Source organism: Pseudophryne corroboree, chromosome 8 (genome assembly GCF_028390025.1).
Source record: "Pseudophryne corroboree isolate aPseCor3 chromosome 8, aPseCor3.hap2, whole genome shotgun sequence".
NCBI lineage: Eukaryota > Metazoa > Chordata > Amphibia > Anura > Myobatrachidae > Pseudophryne > Pseudophryne corroboree.
Window position 1 is genome coordinate 192460896 of NC_086451.1, and position 20784 is coordinate 192481679.

At 46.7% G+C, this 20784-nt stretch overlaps 1 long non-coding RNA gene across 2 annotated transcripts in view; it reads right to left on the bottom strand.

Moving 5' to 3' along the window:
* Positions 1 to 213: 213 nt before the first annotated feature.
* LOC134948800 (uncharacterized) overlaps positions 214 to 20784 on the bottom strand; it is a 62811-nt gene continuing 42240 nt past the window's right edge. For both annotated transcript variants that reach the window (XR_010183027.1, XR_010183026.1), the window contains exons 2-7: positions 4065 to 4257; positions 3404 to 3924; positions 2318 to 3325; positions 2091 to 2213; positions 964 to 1983; positions 214 to 301 (exon numbers count right to left, since the gene is read on the bottom strand). This is a non-coding gene — a long non-coding RNA (uncharacterized LOC134948800). The remainder of the gene's footprint in view (positions 302 to 963; positions 1984 to 2090; positions 2214 to 2317; positions 3326 to 3403; positions 3925 to 4064; positions 4258 to 20784) is intronic.

Here is a 20784-nt window from a genome sequence, read left to right on the forward strand (position 1 = left end):
TATCTTCCACAGGTTTTCCCTGGAATGTACCTCCATGACCTTGATCACCAAAGTGGACAGTCACGGTAAGACCCTCACCCCCGCTACCATGCCGGCCTACCTCAAGAGCTTCAATACCCCCACATCCCTTAAATGCCCACTTGTAAATTACATTTACTATAATTTAAAGAAAAACATAAAACTTCTAAATTTAAAAATGTATTGAAGAAAACAGTTGTATTTTTTATTGTTCATAAATTTTTGTATTAAAAGAAAGAAATGTTTGTTCTTCTTCATACATTCCTTGTTCTTGTGTAGATATCTGAAAAAAATAGAAAATCAGACTTAAGTAAAGGGCACTGTAATGATGTCACATTCACATTCCTTTCCCAAGAACATTTGTGGAACCACACAGCCCAGCCAAAACCCATAGCTGGACTGTGTGGCTCCACAAGTGCAAGCTGGTCAAGGTGGAGGAGTCGTGGGGTCAGTGGTATGTACTTTAACCCACCTCCACTTGTGGAATCACACAGCCCAGCCAAAACCCATAGCTGGATTGTGTGGCTCCACAAGTCCAGGTGGGTCAAGGTGGAGGAGTAGTGGGGTCAGTGGTCTGTACTTTGACCCATCTCCACTTGTGGAATCACACTACCCAGCTAAAACCCATGGCTGGACTGTGTGGCTCCACAAGTGCAGGCGGGTCAAGGTGGAGGAATTGTGGGGTCAGTGGTCTGTACTTTGACCTGCCTCCACTTGTGGAATCACACAGCCCAGCCAAAACCCATGGCTGGACTGTGTGGCTCCACAAGTGCAGGCGGGTCAAGGTGGAGGAGTTGTGGGGGCAGTGGTCTGTACTTTGACCTACCTCCACTTGTGGAACCACACAGCACAGCCAAAACCCATTGCTGGACTGTGTGGCTCCACAAGTGCAGGCGGGTCAAGGTTTGTGTAAGTGTGTGTAAAGTGAACCATGCCATTACTCACCATTGTAAAGTCAACTAGAACAATGCTGTCCACGCCTCTTTGTCAACCATCCCTAAAGAATTAAAAAAATATGTGAATGCTCAAGTTACACAAAAGAGAATGTTCAAGTTACACAATGTTTACAGAGGAGTATTTCTTAAAACATAAATGTGGTGTCAGATTATTGCTTTTTGGCCCATCATATATGTAACCAAAAGGAGCTTTCATCCTTCAAAATCATATATGTATGTGCATGTATGGCTACATATAGCTCCTTGGTAGTACCAGCTAAGGTGGTGTGGGAGGGAAATACATATAAATAACAATACAAAGAAAGAAACAAACTAATGGGAGGAGAAAAAGGGAAGCACAGAAAAATAACATTTTAAATTATGGAAAAATACGACAGCGCCATTGTGTGTGGGGGCAGTCCTGATCCTCTTCCTCTGGAGGGGGCGACTGTGTCCTTGGTGGCTATAGAGTGCGTTGCATAGGCCTTGATGGGCGTGCTGGTGTTGCTGTTGAGGCTGGTGTCCACAATGGTGATGTAGGCATCTGGTAGACGGAGTACTGCTGTGACTGTCCGTACCAGGGTTGTGATGAAGCAAGGTGGTGATTGAACGACATGTTGTTGACCTGTCCCTGGGAGTTTGTCGTAGATCAACTGGAGAACCATTGTGATGAGCTGTGAGTTGGAAGCTGTCTGTCGCTGACTCTCCAACATGTTCTGGAAGCTTTGTGACTCACTTGCTGTGTTCTCCACCAGCTCTTTCATGGATGTCGCCATAACGTTGAGGACGTCCAGAATCGCCATGTGTTCTTTGTGCCTGGTCTTCGACATTTCAGCCATGTTCTTCTGCATTGCAACCATACTATAGGCCATCTTCTACATTGTCTTCTCAATGGCCTCCAGTCTGGTGTTGACGACATCCCGAAAACTGTCCTGGCGCTGCTGAATCTCTGATGCCAGGTTGACTACTCTTTGAACTCTTGAGGGTGCCTGCCCTTGCTGAATGTCTCTCACCAATTGCACTTGTGCAGCTGTAGGAAATGTTGAGAAAAAAAATGTAGATGTCCATTCCCACATATGTTTAAGGATCACAAACTTTTCAGTTTATTAAAAAAGTTATATTTATCTAATTACTTACACAGGGGTGTAGAAACTGGGGGCTGCTGCGCATCCACCTTGTTGTCCAACTCTTCCTGTAACAGATCCGGCCTGAAGTAGGGACCGATCCTTGACGCGAATCCGATGCTGGTCTGTGGCACCTCTGTTTACAAAAATATAAAACAACATTTTAACAAAAAAGTTAGTAAATAATATTAGAAAATTTAGAAAAGATCACAATGGATATATATATTAACTTTCTGCAACCTGTGATGCCGATGCTCTAGGAGCTTCTCCGGACCTCAAATCTTGAGACAATTCTTGGCTTGGGATTGACGCGTCGGCAAGGCTGGTATCAAACCCTTTAAAAGTCTCGTACGTGAATCCTGAGGACTCTAACAGGTCGGGTGATGGGTCCACAGTATAAACAGTCACACTTTCTTGAGGCTCTTGTGACACAGGGGGTCATTCCGAGTTGTTAGCTCGCTAGCAGTTTTTAGCAGCCGTGCAAATGCTATGCCGCCTCCCACTGGGAGTGTATTTTATCTTAGCAGAAGTGCGAACGAAAGGATCGCAGAGCGGCGGAAAACATTTTTTGTGTAGTTTTAGAGTAGCTTCAGACCTACTCAGCGCTTGCGATGACTTCAGACTATTCAGTTCCTGTTTTGACGTCACAAACACGCCCTGCGTTCAGCCAGGCATGCCTGCATTTTTCCTGGCATGCCTGCATATTTTCGAACACTCCCTGAAAACGGTCAGTTGACACCCAGAAACGCCCCCTTTATGTCAATTACTCTGTGGCCAGCCAGTGTGACTGGAAAGCATCGCTAGACCCTGTGTGAAACTACATTGTTTGTTATAATATTACTTCATGCATACGCATGCGCAGAAGTGCTGTTTTTGTTTGCCTCATCGCCGCACAGCGAACGAATGCAGCTAGCGATCAACTCGGAATGACCCCCACAGTCTCTGAGCTCCTGGAGGATTGGTCCCGAGCTGGTGATGCCCTGCGCGCAGGTGAAGATCTGAGTACTGATGACGTTTGGTGCTCAGGTGACGATCTGCATGCTGATGATGTTTGGTGTGCAGGTGATGATCTGCGTGCTGATGATGTTTGGTACGCAGGTGATTGTCTGCGCGCTGGTGAAGTCTGGCGTGCTGGTGATGCTCTGTGCGCAGGTGATGTCCAGCGCGCTGGTGATGTCCAGCGTGCAGGTGATGGTCTGCGCTCTGGTGATGTCCTGCGTGCAGGTGACGTCCTCCGGGCAGGCTTGTCTAGGGGAAAGGAGAAACACACTTTTAGCAACGAAAATGAATAATAGTTTAGCACAGCACATTTGAATGTATTCTTACCATCACGCCTCCTTTTGGACTGCTGGGCTCCCACCGTCTTCCGTCTTCTGGGTGGTTCTTCCTCCTCGGGAAAGCCAGCAGGGCGGGTGGAGTCCACACTGCCTGGAACTCCTTGGATCATGACAGGGTTCATGCACCTTTTGATGACTTCCTCCCAGGGCAGCCACTTGAAATTCAAAGCCGGACCACCTCCGGTTGTTGTCTCGTGTCTGCGCTGAATCCCCATCTTTTTCTTGGTCTGTCTATGGCAGTCACTGTAACGCTTCATGCAGTTTCTGGTGTCCTAACGGTTTCCAGATATTGCAGTGACTTGATCCGTGATGGCCTCGCAGATCTTTCTCTTTGCCTTTGCCTACTGTTGTCTGTGCCTTTGGTCCATACAGAACGTCGTAGGACTGGTCGATGCCATCCACTAGGACACAGTTTTCCGCCTCGGTGTACCAGGGTACACGTAGAATCTTCCACCCTGTTCCTTCTCCAGAGGCTTCCTCGTCTGACTGATCCTCTGGCTGGCTTGTCGGCTTTTAGGAAAATAAATTACATACAATTAACAATGACCTGTAGGTGTGCCTCAGGATGTGTCAGTGTTCCTGGCAGTGCGCAAAGTGGCTTCTGGGTGTAGTAAAGTGTATGCTAGTGTGGCTGCAGGTGCAAAAAGTACTTTTGCTGTCTTCGCCTTTTCTTTTTCCTCCTAATGCCTTGGTCCCTTGATGACCTTGGCTACTCGTTTGATGACCTTGGCTAGTCGGCCATCTCCTCCTCCTGCGTCGTGGCCCACTCCTTGTCGCTGTCCAGTGAGTCTTCTGAGGAGTGGGGGGATGGGGAGGTCACGGGGCACTTTTCCCTAAAGATTCCTGTTTTAAATAAATTTACAATAAAAACATATTAGCACATCAAAAAACAGTAAAACTCCACCCTAAAGTCCACTAAAGCCACCCCTGCACCACCACATGGCATGCTGCAATTAAACCTGTGCTCAAGCATGACCAAAAAAACCACATTAGCACACCAAAAACAGTAAAAACCCACCCAAAGTCCACTAAAGCCACCCCTGCACCACAACATGGCATGCTGCAATTAAACCTGTGGTCAAGCATGACAAAAAACAAAACACATTAGCACATCAAAAAAACAGGAAAACACCACCCTAAAGTACACTAAAGCCACCCCTGCACCACCACATGACATGCTGCAATAAAACCAGTTGTCAAGCATGACCAAAAAAACACATTAGGACATCAAAAAACAGTAAAACCCCACCCTAAAGTCCATTAAAGCCACCCCTGCACCACCACATGGCATGCTGCAATTAAACCTGTGGTCAAGCAAGACAAAAAAACAACATATTAGCACATCAAAAAAGAGTAAAACCCCACCCTAAAGCATACTTGCCTACCTGACCCTCTCCATGAGGGAGAAAATGCTCTGTTCCTGGACTTTCCTGGTAATGTAGGATTGCCATCACCTGTGCTGAGCTAGTTAATTGATAAGAAAGGTGTTTCACCACAGGTGATGGCAATCATACATTACCAGGAAAGTCCAGGAACAGAGCATTTTCTCCCTCATGGAGAGGGTCAGGTAGGCAAGTATGCCCTAAAGTCCAGTAAAGCCACCCCTGCACCACCACGTGGCATGCTGCAATTAAACCTGTGGTTAAGCATGACAAAAAAAAACACATTAGGACATCAAAAACAGTAAATCCCCACCCAAACACCCCAAAAGTCCACTAAAAAGACACCCCAATACCCCCCCAAAAAATCATGCTGCAATAAAACAGTACCTAAGCATGAAATAAAACACCTGTACACATGTTAAACATATCACAAACACACCCAAGCAGCACCACATGTACACATCATGGCTCCCCAATCCCACCCAAACATTACATGGGGTTCGATGGTGGTGCATTCAGATGTAGCTGCTGCAGCTCCTGTGCTGAGGAGGACTCACCGGGCGCTGTTTGTATTGCTTTCGGGCCATTTGTATTGCTTTGTGCTGGCCACTGCTGTGCTCCCGCCGTGTGCGGGGAGTATTGTGTACTCCAGGGAGGACCTGTAGCAGGTCCCTGGAGAGGCTGAGAGGGCTGGTGTGTGGCTCCGTTGGTCCAGCGGCGGTTGCCATGGCAATGCGTCTCTGGCTGATGACGCTGGGGCCGCCAGGTCTGTGAGCTCCGCTGTGCTGGAGGCTGTGTCAGGGGCATCCTTAGTGGCCATTCCGTGTGTCTCCTGCATCGCTGCCCCCTGGAGGGGTGCGGGGCACGCTGAAGGCTCTGCTCAAGCTGTGACAGGGGGTTCATCGCTCCCTGATCTCTCTGGCGCTGTTGCTGGGAGAGGTGCCTGGAATTACCATCCCTACAGCTGGAGCAGTGGCAGAGGTGCTTGGAGGAGAGGACAGTCCAGGCACTGGGAAAAAGAGCAGCAGCATTACTGCCAGCAGTGTCGGTGGCACCATTGCAGGTTGAGGAAACAGAGGAGGGGGAAGAGAGCAGGTACCTTGGCAAGATTGAGGTACCATCCTTTTAACCCTGCTCTGCCTAGTGTGTTCTTAGCAAATGTAAGATCATTAACCAACAAAATCGATGAGATTAGGCTGAAAATTGCCTGTAACCAGTCACTCAATAACTGCTCAGTTCTGGTATTTACTGAAACCTGGCTGGGGATGGGGGGGGGGGGGGGGGGGGGGGAATTATCCAGTATGCTCCTTTGAATCACCCGGGAGGTCCCTGTTTAGAGTCGATAGAACTTTAGAGTCCGGGATGAAAAGAGGAGGTGGACTTCGTATTTATGTCCATAACAAATGGAGTTCGGATGTGGTTTTAATTAAGAACTATTGCTCCGAGGATTTGGAATTTATATTATTAAGGTGCAGGCCATTCTATCAGCCTAGGGAGTTTTCCGTTGTCCTTGTTGCTGTGGTTTCTATCCCTACTGAGGCTAATGTTAGCATAGCACTGGATTTTCTATTTGTTTCATTTTCACAACAGTTTACTTGCCACCCGTACTGTGCTTTTTTTTATTGTGGCTGGAGACTTTAATCAGGCAAACCTGAAATTAGTCTTCCCTAAATTTATGCAAAATGTAAAGCTGCCGACTAGGGGTATTTATACACTTGACCACGTCTATACAAACATTAAGGACACCTACAAGACCATTCTGTGCCCTCATATTGGACAGTCTGACCATTGTTCACTCTTTATGGTCCCTAAATACCTTCCAGTAGTAAGGAGAAAGAAACCTGTTACTAGGGAGGTAACGGTTTGGCCTGAGGGGGCTTTATTGAGTTTGCAGGGTTGCTTTAAATGTACTAACTGGGGTTTTTTTCTGGAAGAGGCAACAGGAGATTTGGATGTTAACGTAGATCTCATTGCCTTTTCAGTTCTATTGTATCTTAGATGCTGTATAAAAAGTGTAGTGTTACCAGAAGGCAGGTAGTTCGTATATTTCCAAATGATAAGCCATGGATGAATAGTGAGGTCCGTTCCCTGCTGAGGATTAGGGATAGGGCATTTAAATCCAAGGATAAAGCAGCGTATAGAATTGCCTGTGTAAATTTAAAAAAGGGTATCCATTTGGCAAAGGTAGCTTATTCACAAAAAATTGAAAGTCAGTTTAAGGAATCAGGAGATGCAAGGTTTATGTGGAAAGGTATTAAGTGCCTAACTGACTACAAGGGCTCACCTGCCAATAGGTTGAACAATCCTTCTGCAGATGAGTTTAATATGTTCTATGCTAGGTTCGAGAACTGAAATTTGTCCCCTACTATGGGAATTGGTGCTTCCTTATCAAATGATCCTTTGATTTTGTTGGAATCTGAGGTCAGGCTTATGCTTAGGAAGACCAATTCCAAGAAGGCCCCAGGCCCGGACTGCATTCCGGGAAAGGTTTTACGTGTATGTGCTGATCAATTGGCTGGGGTTTTAACAAAAAATTTTTAATTTATCCTTGGCACAATGCATTGTCCAACGTTGTTTCAAAATAACCACTATTGTTCCCATTCCTAAGTCTTCTGTAGTAACTTGTCTGAATGATTTTCGACCAATTGCTCTCACTTCATTGGTTATGAAGTATTTTGAAAGGGTTGTTTTGAATCATTTAAAGGGCGGCTTTTCATTGGGATTCAACCCCCTATCAGTTTGCCTATAAGCAAAATAGGTCAACTGAGGATGCAGCCCTTATGGTTTTTCATAGGGTTCTCTGTCATTTGGAGAACAGAGACTCCTATGTTAGACTATTTGTGGACTACAGTTCGGCTTTTAATACTGTTGTGCCAATAATGTTGACTAGTAAGCTTTTAAAGATTGGCTATGACACACATATTTGTAATTGATTATTGGACTTCTTGACAAATCGTCCACAGTCAGTTAGGATGGGCTCTGTTTTGTCATCAGAGTTGACATTAAATGTGTCACAACTGAGGGATGAGGGTGACCTGGGGAGGCCTCAGTTGTAGGGGCTGGAGTGTAAGTTAACCGGGATGGTTGGATAGGGTTCATATACATGCAGAGGATTAGGCACTGAAGCCCGAATGCGTGATGAAGACAACATGGTAAAATAAAGTCTGTTTATTAAACACACAGTTCTGATACACCTAGGCAGTTCAGGTAATTCAACGGTAGATTGTGCATTGAAAACAACAGTACAGTTCCTTCAGCACAGTGGTAGAAAGATACTGTGGCAATAGAGAATGAGTTGGTAATAAAGTCACTGCAAGACCCGGAGATGTAATGTCCGTTGGCCACAACTAACCACTATAGAGGGAAACAAGCAGGTACTGACCAGCAGGTTATACTCTGAGAGCTGGAGTCAAGATAGATGCACAGAGGTTGAGAAGAACACAGGAGAACTGCCGGGGATGCCGGATGGAACCGGACCAGACGGGAAGGTGTAGCAGAACTCACCGATGATGTTAGAGTCCGATGGTGAGTACCGATGGTGATGAGTATCGATGGTGTAACACCGATAAAGCTGGAGATCGATGGCAGAACACAGATGGAGCTAGGTAGAGCTGCAAACAACGGGAGTGGAGAGATACCAGAACACTGCTGGAAGCTGGAAGCGGAGCAGAGTCCAACGCTGGAAGCTGATGTAGGTATCACAGCAGATAACCAAGAAGCAGAGCTATAACACTTCAGAAGTCAGGCTGCACCGTAAGCTGGTAACCGGTACGGGTCTCTAAGTGGAGCTGAATCACAGGAGTTGAACACAGGAGCTGGAATACCTGGAGACTCGAACTGTAGATTCCACAGACAGGGGAGACATGTGTACAAGGTTTGACAACCAAAGCACTGACGATTAGGCAGCCTTGATGCAGGATATTTATACCAGCTGGGAAGCAGGTATTGGCTGGGTAATCAGGCAGAGTCCAGAGTGCAGCTGCTGGGTAATCAGGCAGAGTCCAAAGTGCAGCTGCTGGGTAATCAGGCAGAGTCCAGAGTGCAGCTGATAGGCTGTAAAGCAACATGTGATGAATCCAAACATGGCTGTGCCCATGTTTGAATCTGGAGGGAAAGTCTGTTTGAACTTTAGCATGTGAGAGACTGAGGCCATGTTACACAGCGTGCTGCATGCAGACAGCGCAGGTGGAATCCAGGCTTGGGTCGCTGGGCCAGTCTCAGGAGACACTTGGAAGGTAAGAAATGGCGATGAATTACCCGGATCGTGCCAAAATGTAGCCGTCCCCCAGGGTTGTGTCTTAAGTCCTTATTTATATTCTATACTTTCGACTGTAGTCTCATTCAGACTTAAATTTGATGGTAAAATTTGCGGATGACACTACACTTATGGGGTTGATTTCTAATGGAGAGGAGAATAGTTACAGGGAGGAAGTCAAGCAATTAGTTGAGTGGGGAAAGCATAATAATCTGTTGTTGAACAATAAGAAAACAAAGGAAGTTGTGATCGACTTTAGAAAGTCTAGGAAAACCCCTGTACATCCGCTTTTCATCAATGATGAGGAGGGGGAAAGGGTTTCAGGAATAAAGATTCTAGGAATTAATTTCTCTGAAGGTCTGTCATTGTCTTCGCATATCACTGCTGTGACGGGAAAGGCTCAGCAATGCCTTTTCTTTTTGCGTAGACTTCGAGCAGCAGGTTTGCAGAAGACGATTTTATTTATTTTCTACTGCTGCGAGACACCGGTGGGCGGGGCATCAAGTATGGCCGCCTTTTAATTTCCCTCTCGGGTTAGAGACTCATGATCAGCCTGAATCCTGCGTTTTAAGGCAAATACTGGGGACGCTGAATACACCCACGGATTCCTGAAATACTGCTTGATCAAGTGATCCCCATATCTCCCCGGGATTCTGTTTTTCCACCGGAGTCTGGCCACTTATAGCGATGGCCTGCCTGCACGCCGGTTTTGGCGTGAACAAGGCAGCGGTGACGGGTCTATAGCGGGCTAACAACATCCTAACCTGCTCCTGTGGTAACCGGCGGATATCAGCTGTCTTTTGTGGGCGGATTGGTGCGGGACCGACCAATGGATGTTGACCTCCACTCTACGAACGGGCCTCTGAGTGATCCGTGGTGTGACTGACCTGGGTGCCGCTCGGGGAGCTTCGAGGCTCGGCTCCTGGTCCGGATTCTGCTGACGAGAGGTGAGGAGAGGCCGCTGATTGACCTAGTAGTGGCCGCGGCAAAGGGGAGATCCTCACCACCCCGTCCTGTCTGACCTGTCGGACGCGGCTATGCGCTGAGAGTTGAGCGTGGTCGATCGCTCTGGGGGGGGGGGGGGGGGGATTGCAGCAGCGGGTATTTTTGCACTATACCAGTGGGAGACTTACCTGGCTCTCTGTGGCGGACACGCTGATATATTTGGAGACGAGGGGGGTAGCCACCGGCTTATACTCACTCAACGCTTGAACTGACATCTTCTATTGCCAGCCAGGATTTGGGGTTCAGCGACTGGAACAGTACTGTGGACCTTTGAAGATCTGCTTCCTGCTTTTATCCCCCAAATCAAAACGACCTGCTGAGACAACGGAGCCGCATGGTGCCGCTTGCGGCGGACGCACTCTCTCATAGCCCCGATGCACCTGTCTATCTGCAGAGCTAGAGACCGGGAGACGTTACAGATCCGCCTGTGGTACCACTGATCGTCCGGAGGTGCAGAGGTCGCTGTCCCATGGATGCTGCTCCTGTGCGGTGATCTTGCCCATCTGCTTACTACCCCTGATGTCCGGAGACCTTGGCTGCTGGAGTCTGAGTGACCGGGACGAAGCCTTCGGATCCCCCTGGCCGTTATCTGCTTGGAGCTTGCTGACTGGAAACACCCGTATTTCACCACCGTGCAGCATCGTCTCCTGCTAACCTGCTATTTGTCTCCCCCTACTAATATTTCTCCCCTTCCCACCTAGTGTGTTCTCCCACCCCCCCAACCCCCAGCTTTCCCCTTTCCTTTCTTACCCCCCCCCCTTTTTCCCCCTTTTTTTTTTTTTTTCTTTTTTTTTCCTTCTCTCTTTTTTTCTTTTCTTTTCTTTTTTTCTCTCCTAACATATTATTGGTGGCTACTTCCTTTTCTGGTCTTGGGCCCTAAAAACTGTTCCTAGTGGACAAACTTTCATAGACTCTCCTGCTGGACAACACCTGTATTGCCCTGCACTCATAGGGGTTTTACGGTGTGTTCTACTCGGTCACCTTGCACAATTTCGTTCTTGGAGTGACTGCATCTACTACACATCTTGGGCTGCAGGGACATACCTTCACCATCACTATCATTTATTTATTTTCAGTTTTATTATGGGTGATTTGTTAATCCTTCTTGCAACAGTTCAGGCGCCTGTGTATTGTCACCATTCATAATTAATGTAACACTGCCATCTAGTGGCTCAGAACCTTCTGATTGATTCTCACCTATACTTGATAGAGTACAGCACTGGAAATATCTCCACAAGCTCTTTGGCTGCACTCCTATATTTTCAAGGTGCCACCTGGGAATTGTGTGTCAATTCATTTATTTAATCTTTTTTTTTAAGTACGGTCACAGACGAATGTTTAAGCACCACGATCTGAACACATCCGTGGTTCGCTCATATGTGATGTTTGTTATTTTTTTTTTTTCCGATAATTCCATTCTGTATTGCTTGACATTTTATATTGTTTTTAGATATGGGTTTGCTCCCCGGCTGGGGTCTCCCATAGTTTGTTGCCTGGGTCGCCTCCCGGACTTTTTCGCAGGTTATGGACCTTTGTAAATAATTGCAGCCTTCTTTTCCTTTGATGGGAAGGTTAATGTACTGTAGTATGTTCTGAATAATTTGGTTGGTTTCGCACTTCCCCTCGAGCTCCATACACAATTATTTTAACTTAAGTATCATTGCCTATACCTGCGGGACCACTGCCCACAGGAGAGGCTGATTATTCCATATCTCATTCCCTGGGGTATGCCCAGTGCCAGATTAACGTCCACATGGGCCTGGAGCTGAAATTTATGAAAGGCCTATTGTGTACCGCTGCAGCAGATCGGATTAAGGAGGGGGAGCGGGGTATATGTTATCCTGGGGCCCCCTCTCTCAGGGCCCAACCGCGTCTGCCGTCAACCACTAACCGATTGCTTGTATTTTAATTTTTTTTATGAAAAAGTTCAGCTGTGGGAGAGCCCTTCCCTATGTGTTCAGTGGTTACCTCTAATACTCCCACCATGCACCTTGAAGCTGAGTACCCAACATGGTCAGCTCACATCAGCGGTGGGTGCTGATTTACATTTGACATTAGAGGAGGCATCACATAGAAGCAGCAGTGAATAATGACTTTACTCTCCTGCTGTGTAAGCGAGCACAACCGTCACATAACAGGAGACTCATTACAGCCCCAGCGGCGGACACCCACCAGCACTAACTGACCACCATATATTACAGAGAGCATCAGTGACCACTATATATTACAGAGAGCATCAGTGACCACCATATATTACATACAGCATCAGTGACTCTGTTTACTACACAGAGCATCAGTGACCACCATATATTAGAGAACATCAGTGACCACTGCATATTACAGAGAGTATCAGTGACCACCATGTATTACAGAGAGCATCAGTGAACACTGTATACTAAAGAGAGCATCAGTGACCTGACCACCATATATTACAGAGAGCATCAGTGACCCTGTTTACTACACAGAGCATCAGTGACCACCATATATTAGAGAACATCAGTGACCACTGCATATTACAGAGAGCATCAGTGACCACCATGTATTACAGAGAGCATCAGTGACCCCCGTATATTACAGAGAGCATCAGTGACCACCATATACTACAGAGAACATCAGTGACCACTGTATATTACAGAGAGTATCAGTGACCACTATATATTACAGAGAGCATCAGTGACCACCATATATTAGAGAACATCAGTGACCACTGCATATTACAGAGAGCATCAGTGACCACCATGTATTACAGAGAGCATCAGTGACCCCCGTATATTACAGAGAGCATCAGTGACCACCATATACTACAGAGAACATCAGTGACCACTGTATATTACAGAGAGTATCAGTGACCACTATATATTACAGATAGCATCAGTGACCACCATATATTACATACAGCATCAGTGACTCTGTTTACTACACAGAGCATCAGTGACCACCATATATTAGAGAACATCAGTGACCACTGCATATTGCAGAGAGCATCAGTGACCACCATGTATTACAGAGAGCATCAGTGACCCCCGTATACTACAGAGAGCATCAGTGACCACCATATACTATAGAGAACATCAGTGACCACTGTATATTACAGAGAGCATCAGTAACCACCAAATATTACAGAGCATCAGTGACCCCTGTATACTACAGAGAGCATCAGTAACCGCCATATACTGCAGAGAGCATCAGTGAACACTATATATTACAGAGAGTATCAGTGACCACTGTATACTACAGAGAGCATCAGTGACCACCATATATATTACAGAAAAAATCAGTGACCACCATATATTACAGAGAGCATCAGTGACCCCTGTTTACTACAGAGAGCATCAGTTACCACCATATATTAGAGAACATCAGTGACCACTGTATATTACAGAGAGCATCGGTGACCACCATATATTACAGAGAGCATCAGTGACCCCTGTATACTACAGGGAGCATCAGTGACCCCAGTATACTATAGAGAGCATCAGTGACCACTAGAGCCATAACTAGACATTTTGGTGCCTGTGCCAGAAAGTCCATTGGTGCCACCCTCTATATTTTATAAAGGGCACAACAGCATCCGTTAGTCACATTACACCACATGGTAGCGTCCATTAGTCACACTACACTGCACAACAGCATTTCGTCACATAACACCGCAAGACAGCATCCGTTAGTCACATTACACTGCATGGCAGTGTCCATTAGTCACATTACATCACACGATAGTGTCTGACAGTCACATTACTCCATGCGGTAGTGTGTAGTGTCCGTTAGTCACATTACACAGCTAGCAGTGTCCGTTTGTTACATTACACTGCACGGTAGTATCCGAGTCACACTACACCGCGCAATAGCGTGTAGTGTCCGTTAGTCACATTAAACCGCACAGCAGCAACCGTTAGTCACTATTCACATTACACCACACGCCAGCTTCCGTTAGTCACATTACACCGCATGATAGTGTCTGAGTCACATTACACCACATGGCAGCGTCCAATAGTCACATTACGCAGCACGGTAGCGTCCGTTAGTCACATTACACCGCACAGCAGCATCCGTTTGTTATATTACACCGCATGGTAGTGTACGTAATACACACTGGCCAGAATTCAATTGATTATCACACACAATAGATGGATAATATTATATATATATATATATATATATATATATATATATATATATATATATGAGCAATATTTAAAACAGTATGTCATTAAGGTCACAGAACATGCAGACATAACTTTCAATGTTGGGATTTCAGGAACACAAAGGCTCAGTGAGAGAAACTCAGGACTGCTTAGTGTGCTGTCCCGGGCATAGGGATACACAGCATATTCTCCTTTGTACCTCAAACAGCAGCTGCACGGAACACCTCACAGATGACCCGGGCGGGAAGCACTGTGTAATGTCCAGTGGGCGGGGCTTAGAATGGCCCGGAGGCGGTGCTTCAGGCATCAGGGCTCAGCAGTGGAAGAACCAGGGGGCATGGCTTCAAAGGGATGGCATGTGAAAGGACCTTTTGCCAATCGTGGGCACTGCTGTAGATGGACAAGGAGGCGGAGCCTACCGCGATCAGGGGGAGGAGCCTATATCGAACATGGCCTGGGTCTGAGCTTCAGCTGACAAGGGGAGAGCGCATGTGGACAAGGAGGCGGAGCTTATCGCAGTCTGGGGGAGGAGCCTATATCGACCTGGCCTGGGTATGAGCTTCAGCTGACGTGGGGAGAGCGTTTGTGCACAGCTGATGGCAACTTGGAAGGGGATAGGCAGAGCTTTGGCTCTCTGAGACAGGAGTCGAGTGAGGGAATACTATTGGTGATGACAGGAGAAAAGTTTTTTTCTTCTTCCTGTCAACACTATCTGAACTGCAAGGGATCTCTGGGCCTATTTTCAGTGGGGGGCCTGGAGCTGCAGCTCCATCCGCCCCATTGTTAATCCAGCCCTGGGTATGGCCAAATACCTCGACAAAGCCATGCCCCCGAAACAATCTGCCAATTCTTGTAAAGCGGGGAAGGGGAAGGACGCTCCCCCTAAGTCGGGACCGCCCTCCCCAGCTGAACATAGGTCTGAATCCTCTAGTTCACCTAGTGATAAATCCTCTCCCCTGACAGCTAAAGAAATTTCCGATTTTCTCATGCCCTTGCTTGATAAACGATTTGATGACTTACAAGCCCGTTTGGATGCGGGCTTAGCTCGCATAGATTCCCATGCAACACGCATAACCGCGTTGGAGACGAGGTTGAGTGACACTGAAGACTTGGCTCAGTCTTGTCGGGAGGGGGTATCAGCCCAGGACAAATATATTCAGCAATTGCAGGATAAGGTTGAGGACCTGGAAAATTGATCTCGTAGAAATAACCTCAGAGTTATTGGTATTCCAGAGTCCTTGACGGGCCCGGCTCTTTCCTCCAATCTTAGTGTAGACCTCCTGACCTCATTGGGAATCGTAGATGATATTGAAGTCCCATATATCGAAAGAGTACATAAGCTGGGAGCGATGCAGGATGGTGCGCGAAAGCGTTCTCGACCAGTCATCGCCCGTTACTTAGACTACAGGGCCAAGGAACAAATTCTCGCAGCTTACCGTAAAAACAGGGAATTGTTAGTCAAGGGCCACAAGATCCTGATATTCCAAGATTTCTCAGCAGCTGTGGCTCAGAAAAGAAAGGAATTTTCTGAAGTCTGCTCCCACTTGCACAGTAAAAATATCCGGTTTGCCCTGCTCTACCCAGTTAAATTGCGGGTCTTAGAGAATGGAAATCAGATGTTTTATACTGACCCAGAGGTGGCGCGATCTCGATTCCTGACTCACGGATCACTGACAAGGTCCTCTATTAGTTAGGAAAGTAGTCAGCGGGGCGCAAATGGTTGAACGGCTCGGGTACCACCGCCTCGGGCGGATATGTGTTAACCTACCTTAAAATTTTCTTTTCTTTTTCTCTTTCTTATTTTAGTTGATTCTGTACTTACCTATAAGTATTTATTCTTACTAATTCAGTGATTATTTTTGATAGTGTTCAGTGTGCGCACCACTAGGCCTAGTTGGTGCCCACCATAGTTTTGGTTGTTAGGAAAATGTTAGAAAGTAGAGGTACGAGACATTATGATACACAATTGATTTCCCAAATGCTGGGACTGTACATTGCATGTCATGTTATACTGATGTTACTGCTGTCGAAATATTTACCACCCTGGAGATCTTGGGTTAGGAGGGGAGCCACCAATATATGCTTACTTATGTTGTTTATCCGTCAGATAATTCACTGCCCTGAGGGGATTGGGTAGCCATGCCACCAACAGATTCTTCCTCATCTGAGGTAATACCCCCAAAGCCACTACAATTCATCTCTTGGAATGTGGGAGGACTTAGTTCCCCTGTCAAGCAATGACGTGTGATCACGCACCTTAAACGCTCTCACCCGGATGTGATTTTCTTACAGGAAACATACTGGCTGACGGGTGAGGAAAATGTATTGAAAGCCCCATGGCTTTGTTCTTGTATTGCTGCTCCTTTCCGTACGAAATCCAGAGGAGTTGCCATACTTATTTGAAAAAATCTCCCCGTCACTGTTTTGACAGAAATCATTGACCCCGAAGGCAGATATATCATAATGGACATAGAGCTCTTTCATTCAAAATTTACCCGTGTCAATTTATACGCCACAAATGTTGATACACACATGTTCCTTCAAGACATGACTCACATTCTTCTAGGCAGAACTAATTATTCTCTAATAGTTGGTGGAGACTATAACATGGTAGACGACCCTACAGTTGACAGATCACCGACTATGCCAAGAACCACTGACTCCCAGAGCAGACATTTAATGACATTTAGAGATTCCCTAGACATCTCTGATCCATGGAGATTGCTACACCCAACCGACAAAACGCACACCCATTTGTCACTGGCACATGGAACGTTGTTCCGTATTGACAGGTTCTTAATTGCCGATGACTTAATGTCCCAGGTTGCTGGGGTGGACATACTTGACATATTGATTTCTGATCATGCCCCTGTCACGTTGGCATTAACCCATCCCCATATGCACTCGACAGATCGTATCTGGAGATTCCCACAATACTTAGCAGATTCAGAGGATTTTAAATTGTATCTTACATATCATTGGACCAATTATGTAGATGAAAATATTGATTACTGGGATAGACCTACCTGACATCTTTTGGAACGCCTCCAAGGCAGTGATGAGGGGCCACATTATTAGTTATGTTACACGGAAAAAAAGGGAATCCAAACTGGAATACACTGCATTAAAAGTGGCAATGTCCACAGCTTTCCAAACATACACTTCTACTCCAACAGAGCTCTCCCTTACTGAATACAAGCAGGCTAGACGCCTGCTTGAAACTTATCTAGCCACCCAGGCAAAACGCTCCTTAGACTTTACCAAAAATAAATTCTATAGATGGGGAAATAAGGCTGGTAGATTACTGGCGGTCATTTCCCGGCCTCCCAAAACACGACGCATCATAACCACCCTAGGTCCGGTCGTATTATCACCAAATCTCAAGAAATAATGGAACAATTTCAATTCTATTTTCAATCCTTGTTTAGCTCGGCACAAATATATACTGACATACAATCCCAGCTGCTCACAGATGAGGTATTACCCCCTCTGACTCGAGACCAGAGGGTAGCTCTTGTGGGAAAAATAACTACGGAGGAAATTAACACTGTTATCTCCAATTTACCCCATGGTAAATCTCCGGGTCCAGATGGCCTATCGGGAGACTACTACCGCATATTACAGGCCCACATTGTCCCCACCCTCTTGGAATTGTTTCAAGCTGTACATGAAAGGAGCTCTCCACCTCCTTTCTTTAATGAGGCATTTTTTACACTTATCTCCAAACCTGGCAGGGACGCCAATTTTCTTTCCTCATACAGACCTACCAGGCTATTGAATGTTGACTACAAACTATTGGCCAAGATAATGGCGATGTGGCTTCAATAAATTCTCCCTGATATACTCACTACAACACAAATGGGTTTTGTAACTGGTCGACATGCGGTTAAAGCAATCCGCATGGCGCTAGCGGCGGTAGCGGCATCCCAGTCTCCATGTGCAGATTCGAATATGCTTCTCAGCCTCGATGCCAATAAGGCCCTTGACATGGTCTTGTGGCCACATTTGTTTACTGTGTTGGAGAGAAGAGGCTTTGATACGGGCTTTATTAATTATGTCCGATACATCTACGACAATCCATCTGCCTCTTTATTAATAAATGGGATCAGGGGCCAACGATTCCTTTTGGAAAGCGGTACCCGTCAGGATGCCCTCTGTCGCCGCTGCTATTTAATCTGGCCCTCGACCCGCTGCTTAGGACATTGCAGGATTGGTCGGTTTTTCGGGGTATAAAAGTGGGTGGAGAGGAAATCAAGCTGTCCGCTTTCGCTGACGATATCCTTCTGTATATATCTGACCCTGAGCATACCCTTAATTTGATCCTAGACAAGATCCAATTATTTGGCCGCATTTCAGGTTTTAGTATCAATATGGATAAATCTAAAGCGCTACTGTTGTATGGTAATGTGACATGTCCGAGCTGGACCTCACACTTTCCCCTACACTGGGTGTCCACTTATATTATCTATTTGGGGGTTATGGTGCCACACTATATGTCTGAACTATACAAAATCAACGTAAGCAAGGCCAAACTCACTCTAACTGATAATATTAAGAGATGGGAACGTCTTCCACTGTCATATCTAGGCAGGGCTAACCTGCTAAAAATGGTGGCTATACCGCGCATATTATATCCATTGCAAACATTTCCCATACTACTGACTAAACAGGACGTCCAAACGATCAACAAACTAATCAGAACCTTTATATGGAAGGGAGGCCGGGCAGGTATTGCTCTGTGTAAACTTGCCAAACCTAAGTCCAATGGAGGTATCAACTTTCCAGATGTAGTAGTTTATAACCACGCTGCACTTCTGAGACACTTGAGAGATTGGCTACAAAATAGCTCTGTATATACGAACACACCCCTCGAACAGAATTTTTTAGCACATGTGGGTCTGACATGTTTTCTTCACCAATATGATTGGGAGATACCGGATCATATCAGGTCTAACCCACTTCTGTGGTCTACTAGGAAAATGTGGCACATACTGCGCCACAATGCGAAATTGAATCAATACTACTCCTTGCACTTGCCCTTAATTAAAAACCCAGAGTTTTTGGATGGCATGGCTGCCCATCCCTTTACAACACGGAGGGAGGCTGGTATAACATCGATTCGGTCATTAGCATCTGTGGAGGACCACCGTTTGCTTACCTTCTCAGAGGTTTCAACGAGACATGCTGTAGTCGTTTCATCCCCCCTTTCCATTTTTGCAAACGCAATTTTATGTTAAGCATATTCTTACACATTTTGCGGAGGGGGATTGGACTAATCCACTAGATAGCCTCTTACTGCACCCAGTACCGAGACACAAGGCCATATCCATACACTACACTTTTTGAGGACAGGTGGCATGTCCAAATGGTTGGGTCACTTTCTGTCACACGCCAGGGGCAGCGGCCGCCGCGCTTACCCCTGCGTGCCCGCTGGTCCTCCTGGCGGTCCCTGCCTCTGGTGGTTGCCGGGTCCCGGCGTCTGGCTGGCGCTGCTCCCGGCGGTTCCCTGGAGTGTGGGCGCCGCCATTGCACCCGGCTATCACGTGGGTGGTGGGCGGGTGACGTCACTGGCTCCCCTACACCAATCAGAGGAAGGAGGGGAATTCAAAGGTGGACGCCGGATAGAGCCCGGCGCCTGAGTATCGTCTCTTCTTAGAAGTGAACTTCAGTGCTCCTTTGTGCAGTGTGGCTCTCTGCTGTTTGAGCTCCAGTGTTTCCAGCATTCAGCGTTTCCCTCTGTCTCACAGTCTCCAGTGCTTCCAGCATTCAGCGTTTCCCTCTGCCTCACAGTCTCCAGTGTTTCCAGCATTCAGCGTGTCCCTCTGCCTCACAGTCTCCAGTGCTTCCAGCATTCAGCGTGTCCCTCTGTCTCACAGTCTCCAGTGTTTCCAGCCTTCAGAGTGTCCCTCTGCCTCACAGTCTCCAGTGCTTCCAGCATTCAGTGTGTCCTTTTCCCCTACAGTCTACAGTACTTCCGACATCCAGTATGTCTCTCCTCTGTACAAACTCCAGTGCACTCAGTGTGCTTCAGCATTGCTCACAAGTTTCTCACCACTCAGTGTGCTTCAGCATTGCTCACAAGTTTCTCACCACTCAGTGTGCTTCAGCATCGCTCACAAGTTTCTCACCACTCAGTGTGCTTCAGCATCGCTCACAAGTTTCTCACCACTCAGTGTGCTTCAGCATCGCTCACAAGTTCTCACCACTCCGAGTGCTTCAGCATTAGCCCGCAAGTCTTCCATCATTCAGGTCGTTCCAGCATTGCTCTCAACTCCCCTTCAATAGGTGATTCTTCAGCATCGTTCTCGAACTCCAGTTGTCGTTTTGGTCCTGCATGAGGAAGACCTATATCCGGCCGTCCCTACTCCGGCCTAGCTGCGATTCCTCTTCCCGACCATCGGAAGAACCCCCGAGTTATCAACTATCTCAACCCAGTTCAGTGACAGTATACTCAGGCCACATGGACCCGGGGGATCGGAACACAGAGTCAAGCACCATCCAAAATTTGCCTTCCCGAGTTCAGAGTCAAGAGGCGGCATAGGGCCAAATGATGCAGTATCTCCAGGAATTGTCCGGCCGTCTG